Source organism: Cyprinodon variegatus, unplaced genomic scaffold (genome assembly GCF_000732505.1).
Source record: "Cyprinodon variegatus isolate N-32 unplaced genomic scaffold, C_variegatus-1.0 Scaffold296, whole genome shotgun sequence".
NCBI lineage: Eukaryota > Metazoa > Chordata > Actinopteri > Cyprinodontiformes > Cyprinodontidae > Cyprinodon > Cyprinodon variegatus.
Genome location: NW_015150749.1, coordinates 920,153 through 933,271, shown reverse-complemented (window position 1 = coordinate 933,271; position 13,119 = coordinate 920,153).

The following is a 13,119-nucleotide window of genomic DNA, read 5'->3' as shown; positions in this document are numbered from 1 at the left end:
GCTATGGTCTTTGTCCAGAAGCATTACCTTAGTGCACTTAAAGTTTAAATTGATAGCTGGGAATTCTCCTTCAGGATCTTCTGGTAGGGAAAATGGTTCCATCAATACCAGTTAGTAATCAAGGAACAGTAAATAGCAGCAAAGCAGCCACAGACAGTCAATCTACCACCTTAATGTCGACTGTAGGTATAATGTTATTTTATACACTGTATTAGCTTTATACCATATGCAGTCAGAGGCACACCTTTCATTAGTTCATTTTTTGCGAAGACACAGTTAAAAAAGTCTTATAATCTAAAGGATATTTCCCCAAAAGTCTAGTGAATCATCAAATTGTTGAGACGTGATTAAATGTTTCGGGCAGCAGTGGTTTTGGTCTGAACACTACACCGGATACCTTTTTTTTTCTAATTCTCCTTATTGCTGAATGAGGAACCTTAACTGTGACAATTTGGGCATAAAGTCCTTTGGCTGTTGCTCCTTTGTGACCTCCTGGATGAGTTGTTGATGAGCTCTTGGAGTAATTGCTAGAATACCCACTTGTTTCATCAGTGCCTCATGTTTTCTCCATTTGTGAATAATGGCTCTCACTGATGTTCTAGAAAATCCCTGTGAGATCCATTCTCCACAAGCCTTCAAATTGCTTTGAAGCCCTCCTCTGATGGAAGTCGATGACTGTTTCTCATCTGCCCAGCTCCTATTGAAAACACTAGTTGAGAGGCCATAAAGGTTTACATCCCATAAGGTGATTAAATGTTTTAATTTTTCAACACATTACTGATATGTTTTTGTTTTTTTTTATTGAATACATTAACTTCACAGCCCCGGTTAAGGATAAACAACCACAGCGTTGTATTCTAGTATTGTCGTTCATAAAAGTCTACAGCCCATATTTTCAGTTAAACAAACTATAAGTGAACCTTCAAAACTAGGTGGGTTGTTAAGCAATGTAGACCAAAACAAGACTTGTGACAATGATGATGTGTATGATGATGAGCGGCACCTCTTGAGGGGAAGTGTTGGCCTACTGGTTAGTGCAGTGCGCTTCTGCTCTAAGAAGGTTGCAAGTACCTGATTCGATTTCCACAGCCTGGACTCTGGGTTCCTGAGCAAGACCCTTAACCCCCCACTGCTCCCTGGGCGCCGCACGGTGGCAGCCCACTGCTCCCCAAGGGGATGGGTTAAATACAGAGGTAAATTTCTCCAATGTGAGATAAATAAAGTTCAATCATTATTATTACTATTATTATTATTATTATTACTACTACTATTATTATTATTATTACTTCCAGTCCAGCTTTAACCCTGCCCTGACCTCCCTTTACCCCTTAAGTTTCCTGAATTACTGCATTAAAGCAGTAAATTGGTTCAGCTGGTTATTCTACAGGTTGCTTGTACTAAATATTTTTGCTTGATATAATTCGTGCAGTATAGGATGGATGAATAATAGTTAATTATCTTGGATCTAATAACTGATTAATTTATGTCGCTAGACCTGATTATTCAGGCACCAGGTGGACAAAAGCCTGTCTTTCCCCTTTAGTACTGTGGCTCTTACAGCTGTTGGAAGGGAAACAGGGGCATCTAACCATGAGATGTGACAAGGGAATCTGCTGTAGGACCTCCTCCCAGTGGGATATGTCTGAAGCACTTCACCTAGAAAATGCACACTAACCAGAAGCCCAAACTGCCTCAGCTGACTGCTTTTAGTGAGGAGTAGGAGGATTCTTGTCTCTGCCGCTTTAAAACAGGAATATTTGTCAAAATACTAACTTTTCCAAGTCCATTTGCTTTAAAAAATAAAAAAAACTATTAGCTACTAACTTGTCTTATAGAGTTTGTGTCTCTTTTTTTTTCTTTTTAACACAACGTCCTTGTGTATGTTCTTGCAGGTTCCATGCATTCAACAAATGTCTTTAAAATTAGAAAAAGAGCAGAGAAGCATTTTTAGAATAATCTTGTGATCCTTTCAACTTCAGAATAGCAAACAAAATGTATCCTTCCTTTCGCTTTTCATTAAGGAATTTTATTATTTGTAAATATTGCACAGTATAACATGTATAACCATGCCTTAAACAAGACTTATAAGTGCTTCTAAGAGTTTTCCTAAGTCACTGTGATTCCTTTTTCCAGATCATAATTAAGATTAAGATTGTCACATTGTACTTTCACTTGTTTAATACATTCATACAAATGGTGTTACTAGTATTTCCAACATTAACAGTTGTTTATGTAATGTTGATCAAATTGGCTCAAAACATTAGTTTTTTTTTCACACGGATATTGGTTAAATGTTTTCTCAACATGTCAGGCTAATATCAATGTATTTCCACTGTAGTTATTTTATAAACATTTCCTGAATTGTTAAATTGCCCCCTGGTATATAGCGACAAAGACAAAAATTGTAATTTTATATGCTTGACATAAATCTTCACATCTAAATTAAAAATATATAGAAGGTTAGTTTTCCTCAAGTGTCATTGTAAAAAGATTTTAATACAATCTAAAAGCCATTAACTAGGCTTGGAATCCACAAAGAAAAAGAACATCCTTTCTCAACACTAAGGGTTTCATTAAACAAACTTATGAATAAACTTATAAATAATAGCTCAATTCAGTTTATTTATATAGCGCCAATTCACAGCAAATGTCCTCTCAAGGCACTTTACAGTTCACCAGATCATACAGTCAAATTGATTAGAAGATTTTTATCTAAGGAAAACCAGTTGATTGCATCGACTCATTGACTCGGATGCAATCACTCACACTAAGCATGCTTGCAGCGACAGTGGAGAGGAAAAACTCCCTTTTAACAGGAAGAAACCTCCAGCAGAACCAGGCTCAGTGTGAGCGGCCATCTGCCGATAATGTTTAAAAGGCAAATTTGAGAGCAAACTCAAGGAATTTGACCTTAGTTTTCCATTACTCACATCGTAATCAAACAGTTCAAGCAACAACACGGAGAAGGAAAACTCAAAATGGATTAAAATAAAAGCATGTGCCTAAGTAAGAATATAAATACAAAATATATAAAAGGTGGAAGGCAGGCAGAAAATGGGAAAAGGGGCTTTAATATTTTTCTAGCAGAGTGCCTAAACCCCCTGATGATAATTAATCATGTAGCTTAATATCTGGTCATTTCATAAAAATCTTTAGAGAAACATCTAAAAAAAAGTGATATTAGTTTTGTCCTGCTTTATAATGTAATGTCTTCATATAAAAAAGGCTCTGTATCATGGTTGCAATCATCCTTAAAACCTAAATGTAATTTAGGTTTTTAGCATTGCATTAATGAATGACCTATGGTTTGGCTTACACTGATTTCACCTAAAGGACACAAATGTAGAGGCACCATTTTTAATGTAAATCACATTTTTCTGACGAATTTTAAATTGTACATATTTGAAACTTGCACCAGTTACCTTCTGAAAATAATGACCGGTCAATTACATTTTATAATTTACTTTTCTCATTTTCTGCAAATGAAAAAATTATCTTATCTTTGCATCAGGAGAATATAAACTGCGTCTTCATTATTTAATGCTTACTGTCCAATAAGCCCATGCAAAACTTCATAGTCTGTGTGTTATCCTCCCCTGACACAAGAGGAAGACACAAGTCAAAAACAGCTCTGCACAAACACGCAATGGCAATCAATGTGCAACATAAACACACAGTGGCTGTGTTCCTCTGTAGCCTTTATCTATTGCTCCAAAGCACCGGGCAGCTAAATAACCTCTTAGCAGGCCCAGCCAGGCGAGACAGATGACTCGCCTAAATGAGTCTTCTGCTGACGCTGGGCCCTAAATCAATGGAGGTGGCAGGCATTGAAATGAAGGCCCTGCAGCACTCGCACATAGTTTCCTTCAAAAGAGCCGGAGGAGTCGGCTGCTCCTCTTCTCCTGTATTCATATTTTATCCCTGGCATGCTCATTTTGTCATGGTCTGGCCATAAGCAAAGTTACGATTGAATCTCTCTCTCAGGTTCTTCAGGATAATATCAAATAGTTGAAGGATAAAACTTCCGTTATTTTACACCCTGAAAATGTAAAAACTTTTTTGAGGAACAAAATAACTGCTCTTCTTTGTACCATTGGAAGTCTTCATTGATTTTAATTGTGTGTAATGTTTTTGCATTACATAATGTCCCGAGCACATTGTGAGTAAATAGATTGAATTCACTAACAGAAGCTCAGGTATTTATTTAGTAGAGCACCTTCCAGTGATTCAGATTTTTTATTCTGTGTTTTTCTTTGAAGAGACAAGCAAATCATTATTCAACACCATTAATAGCAAGATGGAAATGTCAGCTGATGTTCAAACTACGTTCCCCGTAGATGAAGGTTGATGCATCGAGCCTGGTGATACGAAAACAAATAATAATTATTACCCAAATCCTCTTGGTTGATGCAGTGTGGGCTGAGAGGCAAACTTCTACCACCCTGAACAGCATAAAGCAGCTTACCAAAATAAAATAATTTAATTATTAACCAGGACTGTTTCACTACTTGGTGAATCTGCGGGGAAATTATATTTTCTAAAATAATTGCTTCGCAGTTCTCAAAACAGACTTGTTGGACATCTCTAAAGTATAAAATACACATTGCTATGTTGCTGATACTGGGAATTACTGAGAGGAAAACCACAACTTTTTGAGAATATTGATGATTCGGCCAAGAATATCAAATATCACACCACTAGAATGGATAAAAAATAAGGAAATAAAAATGTGTTTTTATAAGAGACATCAAATCAAACGCAAGAACAGGAGTATAGGCCTCCAGACTAATTATTTGCTTTTAGATTTCATTAAAATTATTACATGTACACTCTTTTCATGCTGAAAAAGATTCAAACAAATCATTAAATCTATTAGTCGTTGAAGCCCATAAGGAGTTTATGTAAACCGTTTATCTAACTGTATGTGTCGAGTAACTGAAGTGTGTTTAACATTGGGAAAAGAGATTCAGATCAGATGACTTTTTTGAAAACATGTGTGGGTTTTTTACAGCAGCAATGTGTGGGGAATGAAAACATATTTTACAGCTTCCTTTAGTTTGGCTCCATTTTCAAGCAGCACCTTTGAAAGTTGTGCAAACATCCAAGACAACATCATGCAGTCAAAAAGCTGCTTGTTTTGGGTGCTATCGCATGACAAACACCTACTTTGTTTTAAAAAACAGACATTTCAAAATAAGAGGTTATTGAAATAAGCTTTACGTTTTAGGAATTCATGCACTTTAGTCTGGGTAGGATGAAGGTCTTTGTAGATTTGTAGCACTGCCACTTTTCAGCAAGATGGACCAGGTTTGATTCCCAGCTTACAGTAGCTCTTTCTGCATGGAGTTTACGTGTTCTCCCTGAGCATGCGTGGGTTCTTTCTGTGTACTCTAGCCTTTAGGTAATTGGCTTCTCTAAATGGCGACCTGTCCAGGGTGCATCCCCAGCTCTCGGCCATAGACGGCTGGAGATAGGCACCAGCAGCGTGACAGAAAGTGGATGGATGGATTCCTTGTTAGGAAAATACAATGTTGTTGATGTATCCTTACAGAAGTAGGGGACTTTCTATGAAAATCAACATTATCATTTGACACTGTTACTCTCCCTCCCCATTGATGAAGCTTCAGTGACAGATTCTTGCATTCTACATACACAAAGGACCAGCTCGCAGATCCATCCTTACAGTTGCAGTTGGATTTTATAATCTTCACTGCTCTCATTAGGTACAATCAGTCTGTACAGAGTACAGCCATGCAGTTCAGTTAGTTGCAGTTTCTTAATTTAATCAAGAACTGTTTCTCATACCTCATTATTCTCATTATTTGCACTGTGTGCACTCTGCTCTGCACAATTGTTCTTGCACATCAATAGTTTAATCTCTACAAATGTTAATGACTATTTGCACAGTTTTTTTACATGCTCTAAAAGCCTTTTTTTATAGTTATGCTTGTAAAGCATTTTTTCAGGTTTCTGTAAACTGGTTGCTGAGTTTTTTTTCATCCTTTAGCGGAGCATGCCATCTTACATTTAAGTTTTCTACTCTAAATGTTAAACAAGGTATTTATATATTATTCTATTCTCTTCTGTTTAATTCTATTCTAAATTTTAATTTTTCTGTAAAACATCCGCCTCTGCTTTTAAATACTAAACCTCTTGCCATACAGGAGCACGGAAACTATCAATGTGTGTCTGTCTAAATCAAAAAATAGGGCAGCAGAAAAAAAAAAAGGAGAGTGTGAAGAGCACATATGCTGAGCGAGGAATTAGGAGTTAGACCATTACAAAGAAGCCTGTAAATCATAATTACAAAACACATTACTTCCTTACATTTGTTAGAATATTTATCATTGATGATGTGTGAGTTTATTAGACCCTAATATTACCTGCCTGTTGCATGTCAGAGCTAATGTTTTCCCCAGTAGTTTATCTAATTAGGATGGTTCCTCTGTCCAGATATACAGTTATATCTTTATTCTGTACGTGGCAAAGATTTGGGAATGGAATGAGAGCGGTGTCCTTTAGCTAAGAACAAAGTGTAATATTTCGATATGGCTGGAGCCATGGATGTCTCCTAATCTGCAAACGTGTATGTTGTAATGATATGATGATGTGGATTGGACTGGAGTTGTATAAAATTATTCTGTAACAGTGAATCGTGGGCGGTTCATGAGAAGTGAGCCGGGTTGGTAAGCAGCTACCTTCGGTAACTCAAAGTTCTCTGATCTGAGTAAGATTACAATTTGTATCAAAATCTATCATCATGTCACATAATTATTTGATACATATACATTTTGATGTGTTATTTAAAGAGTTTGTCATGAGTGATCTCTTTTCAGGAAAAAGAACCGGATAGAGAAAGCTTCAAGGTGTAAACAGAGAGAGCTTTCCTTTAACACTTTGGTTCACTTTCTCTCCTTTTGCTGTGCTAGAAATGACAATTGCTTTCTGGTTCGAAGTAAACCACAGCACACTTCTGGTCAAAATGTACCCAGTCTTACATGTTCAGGTAGATCAGGAAGGGTTGGCTTGGTCTGGACCTGATTTCAATGGACCGTTCAGACTAGTCCAAAATAAGCTGACAATTTGAGAAAACACATTCTGATAAAAACAAAAAAACAAAAAAAAAACAGGATTTATGAGTTCTTTTTTGTTTGTTTTGTCTGTTTTTTTTCTGCACAAAAGGCTTCTTGGTTTCCAGAAAAGAAAATGTATTTTCTTTTAAATACATATGTCTATCACCGTGGCTTAGATGTAGTGATGGCATTCAAATGACTCAGATGGGAGGCTTGTTAGACCATTTAATGCTCCCACACACACACTTATCCTGCCATAAAAAACAATAGCACACACTTGCAGCTCTTTACAATTGAATTTGCAATGCTGGCACAGTGCTGGAGCTTTACATCTTTACTATAGCTGTCACTGAGCTTAACTTCACAGATGGCTTGTACAGGAGTTTGGATAGATTCATTTGTTTTTCTAAACAAAGTTGTTGCCATCAGCTGCCAGACCGCTGACACCACACCCCTGTAACAGCAGCCTAGTGGTCTGGGCGGGACACTGAACTGAACGTAAAAAGGATGCAGCAGAATGAGCAAAAGAAAAACCCATCTGTTTCTGTCCCCTCTTGAGTTACAGTAAATGTATCCATCATCACTCTTCCAATCCTCCCGCCTGCTCCCTGTTTTAGAGACATTAGCTCTGCATATAATTAATTAGAGCTGTAAATAGCGGATTCGTCAAGTTAATGATTTTTAATTAAGATGTTTTGGTGTTATTGATCAGGCTTACAATGCGTTTAAATGCTAAGGTTTATGTAAACTGCCAAGCTCTCTTTAGCGCCAATTAATAAGCAATATAATAGTTAAGGCTTGCATGCAGATATACAGCACAAAGCTTAATTATGTTTAAGCTGGATGCAACATTTCACAGTTATTTACAAAACTATTCTCCACCATTGTGGAGCCTAGATTACATTGGCACCCTTTCATTCTTTACTATTAGGATGTCCACAAAATGCATTTAAAAGCCTTCAGGTGATCATAATGCTGCAGCTAGTGTTCTGATGAAAATCATATATGGATTATGTTCTTCATATTTCTCCTACCAGGGGGCGGTACACATCACCGGATATGTAAAGCTAATAGTTTTAAATGGAAATGGAAATACAGTGCACACTGGTTTCTAAAATGCATCCCACATTTTTTCCAATTGTTTTTTTTATTTTATTAAGAATGTTAAAAAATGAGTATCAACACCAAACTCGTTTACCAAAAAAAAAAAATCCCAATAAGATATTAACGATTTTAGTTGTAACAAAGAGGATGGGATGAATATTTCATGAAAGTGTCCAAGGTGTGTTAACCTTAGAGACCTCTTCTTGGACATAACGTCAATTTATACAAAAAATTTGCTGTGAGATTAGCTGATATTTCTCATACCTCTCTAACATACAGAAATAAAAAATGGATGATTTTATTTATTTAGCTTCACTCTCTGGAGATGCATTTCTTTTCTTTTGCAGAATCAAAGCATCCCATGTGAAAAAGCCAGCCACATCCAGAGGCAATCCTTTTCAACTTTCAGATCTCAAATTAAGTGGCTGTATATGTCAAAAGGGAAGCTGGTTTCAGAGAGGCAGGTTTACATTAGATTAACAGCCTACATCCTCAGGTCTGTTCGGCTCAGAGTGCAGCTCTGCTCTGTTTTTCAAGGGCTCAACAGAGAAGCAGGATCAGAAAGTAAGCCAGGGGGGGGTTACATCTGAGTCTCTGCAGCACTTGTTTTTTTTTTTATTTCTACATCCTCATCCAGTAAGGCAGCAGTAGCAGTAGTAGTAATAGAAGCCTATATGAAGACAGTTGCTGCATATCAATCAAAACACTGGGCACAGATACATCCCTGAGCCAGATGCAGGGAATTTCAAGCTGCTGCTTTTACTAACCAAGCAGAGGAAATGAATAGTACTGTACTTCTAGGATGAGGAAAGCTCTGTCAGCATGTTTTGGGGTAGGAATTAGGGTTAGCTGGCGCAAAAAGCCACCATCTTGTTTGTAAATGATGGCTTTATGGCAGTGTGGTTAAAGTCAAGACGATCAGCAGTTTCCAGATTGTTCTGTGGTGTTCCTCTCTGGAAGTGGATCCCACCACACCCTTGTGTCTGCATGCAGTTTCAGACTGACATTTTCCTACCTAAAAAACACTGAGTTTCCCCTAAGCTCTGTTTTCACCTTCAAACATCTGATTCATAAATTAAGAACCTAAGCCCCCAAAAGGGAGAGACATTGATTTATTTTCTCGGCCCACTGAGGTGCATATACTCAGCTCAGAGCTGGAACCTTATTGGCACCATGTTAGTGACTGTCTGTACCAAAAGCCTCTGTCCTAAAAGGGAAACGTTTCCACATTTTTAGTCTATGTGCGTCATTCAGTGCCCTGCGTCATTTATGCTGCACCTCAAATGAGAGCCTTCTCATGCTAAATAAAGGCTACTCCATCTAATGTAACCAAGGTCCATGTGTGGGATTATTCTGAAAAGAAAGAATGGACAACATGTTCATCTCGTTAACACTGAAGAGGATTTAGGATTAACAGGTTCAACTTGACAGAATGATTATAACTATAACAAATCTTTACTGGCTGAGTTTGTACAATGGCCAACAACTAAATGTTGCTTAGCAATATGTTACCTAGATAAGAACAGTGTTAATAAGCAGCTAATTAGTCTTTTAATACCAAACATAGCTGCTATAATGCTTGAAATTAGATGGGAAACAACAGGAAGCAATTTGAAAAACATTCATTAGTTTCTCTACTGAGAGAGACAAGAGGCTGTTAAAAGTGTGATGGTATAATTGTGTTGGCATTTTCACAACAAGCTTCAGGACTTTAAAATGATCTTTTTCTTTTTGTGCTTATTTTATGTTATGTTAAAGATGCAGTCTAGACAATTATACAAGTAAAAATTAATTGAATGCTATTTGGGATTTAGTTTTTTTTTATTATGAATCTTTTTTTTTTGTCTTTTTTTATACTGAATGTTGGGGTTTTCTGTTTCAATCAAGATTTGATGTCATTCACCAAACCTGTGGTTAATATGTTGCATAAACTTGACTAATCACACAACCTGTACCTGTAAATCTTGGAAACAATGTCTATGAGTTCTTTCTTAGTGTAGTCATAGTCAAAACATTTTGTTGTAGTGACAATAAAGTGTGGTTTGTAAGCTTCAGAATGTCCAAGAGTGTCCACCATGATTTTTCCCAGACACCTTTTTGAGGGGCCTACATAAAAACCCTGCTCCCACCAGTGCAGAGCTTGTTCAGCATTGGCCAAATGTCAGTGTGAGCCTTAAATCTTTTGACAAAATGTGACTAAAAAGAAGCAGTTGTGTCCAGGAACAACATAAGCTGCAGCCAAATTTCTGCAAGTAGTACACAGGTTGACAGAAGAAGGTGGGAGAATTTCTAACATTTGAAAAAGGGATTGTATGGAAATTAATTAAAACATCCTGATACAATCCATGATTGGAGTTATTTCACCTCACAGTTCAGCCGAAGAACATGGCCAGGTATGGAGAGTGGGAAGACTGTCCTTTTAGTCTTTATCTTTCAATAAATCCCATGTCAGTAGGTGGTAAAAAATCCACACACACAGAGTACAAGATCCACACAAACACAGCACGATTCCATTACAACCACACATTATCCACACATTCACAGAACAAGTTTTACCAAAGTATTTCTGGTCCATAAACAATTATAAATTAAATTACCATGTACCGGAGGGGTGACGGAGGATGTGAATCTCGGGGTAATAAATCCCATGTTGTGATTAGCTTATACAAGGGAGCTCTGTGATTGGTGGCAAACCATTCCCTGTTTAAAAAAATGCATTTGTGTATTGAGGCACGCCATGGGAGTCTCAAAAATCCACACACACAAATGCAGTGAAGTTTAAAGAGTACTTGTACTTTTTAATTTCATTTATAATGTTTATGGACCAGAAATACTTTGGTGGATCTTGTTCTGTGCATGTGCAGATAATGTGTGCTTGCATGAATCGTGCTGTGTGTGGATCTTGTACTGTGTGTGTGGATCTTGTCCTGTGCATGTATGAACCACATATGTGTATTTTTGAAAATTTAGACCGATCTGCCTCCATAAAAATCAGACCTCTGCAGGACTTGGATAGTACAGATATTGACTCTTTAAAAAAATGAGAACGCTTTAAACATTATGGAAATGCTTGCTCCTAAAAAAGAAGAGGTTAAAGCAACAAAACCCAGCATTTCTAACTCCTGTAACTTCTCTGCTTACAAGAAACTGCATCATAAAGACAGACATCCAACAAAAGTTAATATGAAAAGACAGAGTTAATGAGATCAAGACCAGCATCTAAAATTTTTCGCTGAGGTTTTATTGCAGGCTACTGAAAACCATAAAACTATCTTTATATATATATAAAATTACCAAGCTTGAAGTTCTACTTCAAAGGCTCTTCTTATTAAAGACACTTTGAGCTCCCTGCCCATCATTACTAACATGAAACACACCTTCAGCTCAAAACCCTAGATCTGAAATGCATCTGGCTTCTCTTTGAAACCTTCATCACTGTGCATCGTTTTTCTGTTGTTTTTTTTATTTTACCAACATGCAATTCATTTGGAGTTACTACATTTCTATCCTGATTAAAAAATCAAAAGTTAAGACACAAAATAAAACATCTTTCCAGTCTGTTTAAGTCAGCTGATCAAAGATGAGTATAGCATATGTGGATGGAAGCTACTCTGACAGCACCGAGGTGAAAGCTACGTGCTGCTACACGCCATCTCTTAAGGGGGGAAAAGTTCAGCCAGTATGGGAAAACTTTGCACCAAAATGCACCTTGATGACTTCCCAGCTCTTGGAATAGCCCTCTGTCACCTGGCTGGTAATTACCTGCCAATCAGGGCAATGGATAGCCCCACAAATAGATGGGAGTGGCAGTCAGAGATCAGGCCCAGACAGGGGGATAGCAAAAGTGAGGAAAAAAATATGATGAGGGCTTAGAGAGGCTCATAATGAGGCCTGTGAAGCAGACACAGCTGTCAGAGCAGCAGGGAGAGATGGAGTCAGTTGGACTGGAAACACACACCCTTGTTCCTCATCTATGGAAGCCAGATTAGGAGCTTTTATCCAGCGAGCTATTGTCTTCCATTTCAAGGCTCTGATACGGTTTCTGTTGTACTAGAAAGAAACACGACCAGAAACAAGTCTTGTATTAATAGCGGACTAGTTTTAAAATGTTCTGAAAGAACTTCTTTGGTCAAATGTGTTTTCATCACTGGGTTTTTGTATCTCTAACGCTCTGCTTCTGCTAGATTCATTCTTTATTCCTCATCATCAAAACTTTATTATTCTGGAGTGGGTTGGATCATTTCGACTGTACACCATGTTTCTCATTCTGTCAGCACAGCCTTGTTGGATAGAGGACCAGAACTCTGCTGTATATTTCAAACCAAAGTTTTCTGGCTGCTGCTGCCAACATTCAGTGCCATAGCTCAGCGCCATCCTTATAGATTACCAGAGTCATCCATTTTCTTTTGCTACTGTTGTATTTCAAAGCATAGTGAAGGAGTCTTTTTTTAAAGACAAAACTAAGTTTTTATTTTTTGTGGATGCTCTATTTAAGTTTATTTATTGTCCTTTATTGCTTGAAATTTGTTTTGAGATTATGTTTTTTGGTTATTTAGTTATGTTTCTTTGTTTTTGCTTAGTTATGAGGAATTTGAATTAAGTTTGAATTGAGTTTATAAATGGGCTGTCAATGGTTCCACCAGCATGCATCTGGGTGGGTGTATGTTTGTTTCTTTTACCAGCACAAGAGAAGCATGGAGGAAATGTTTGTACTTTTATGTTTGTTTGCTTAAGGTGAAATAAACCACAAAACTTGAGGACTTTGCCTGGAAAATTTATTTATTTATTTAAATTACTTGCCCATGGTGCATCTGTGGCCCTTCTGGATTTTTTTGTGTTGTCAAAGCTGGGCCACAACACATAAAAATTGTAAATGATTGTATATTTAGATTTAGTGCTCAAACTATTTAGATGATAGTGATATTTGATTAAAAACTGAGGA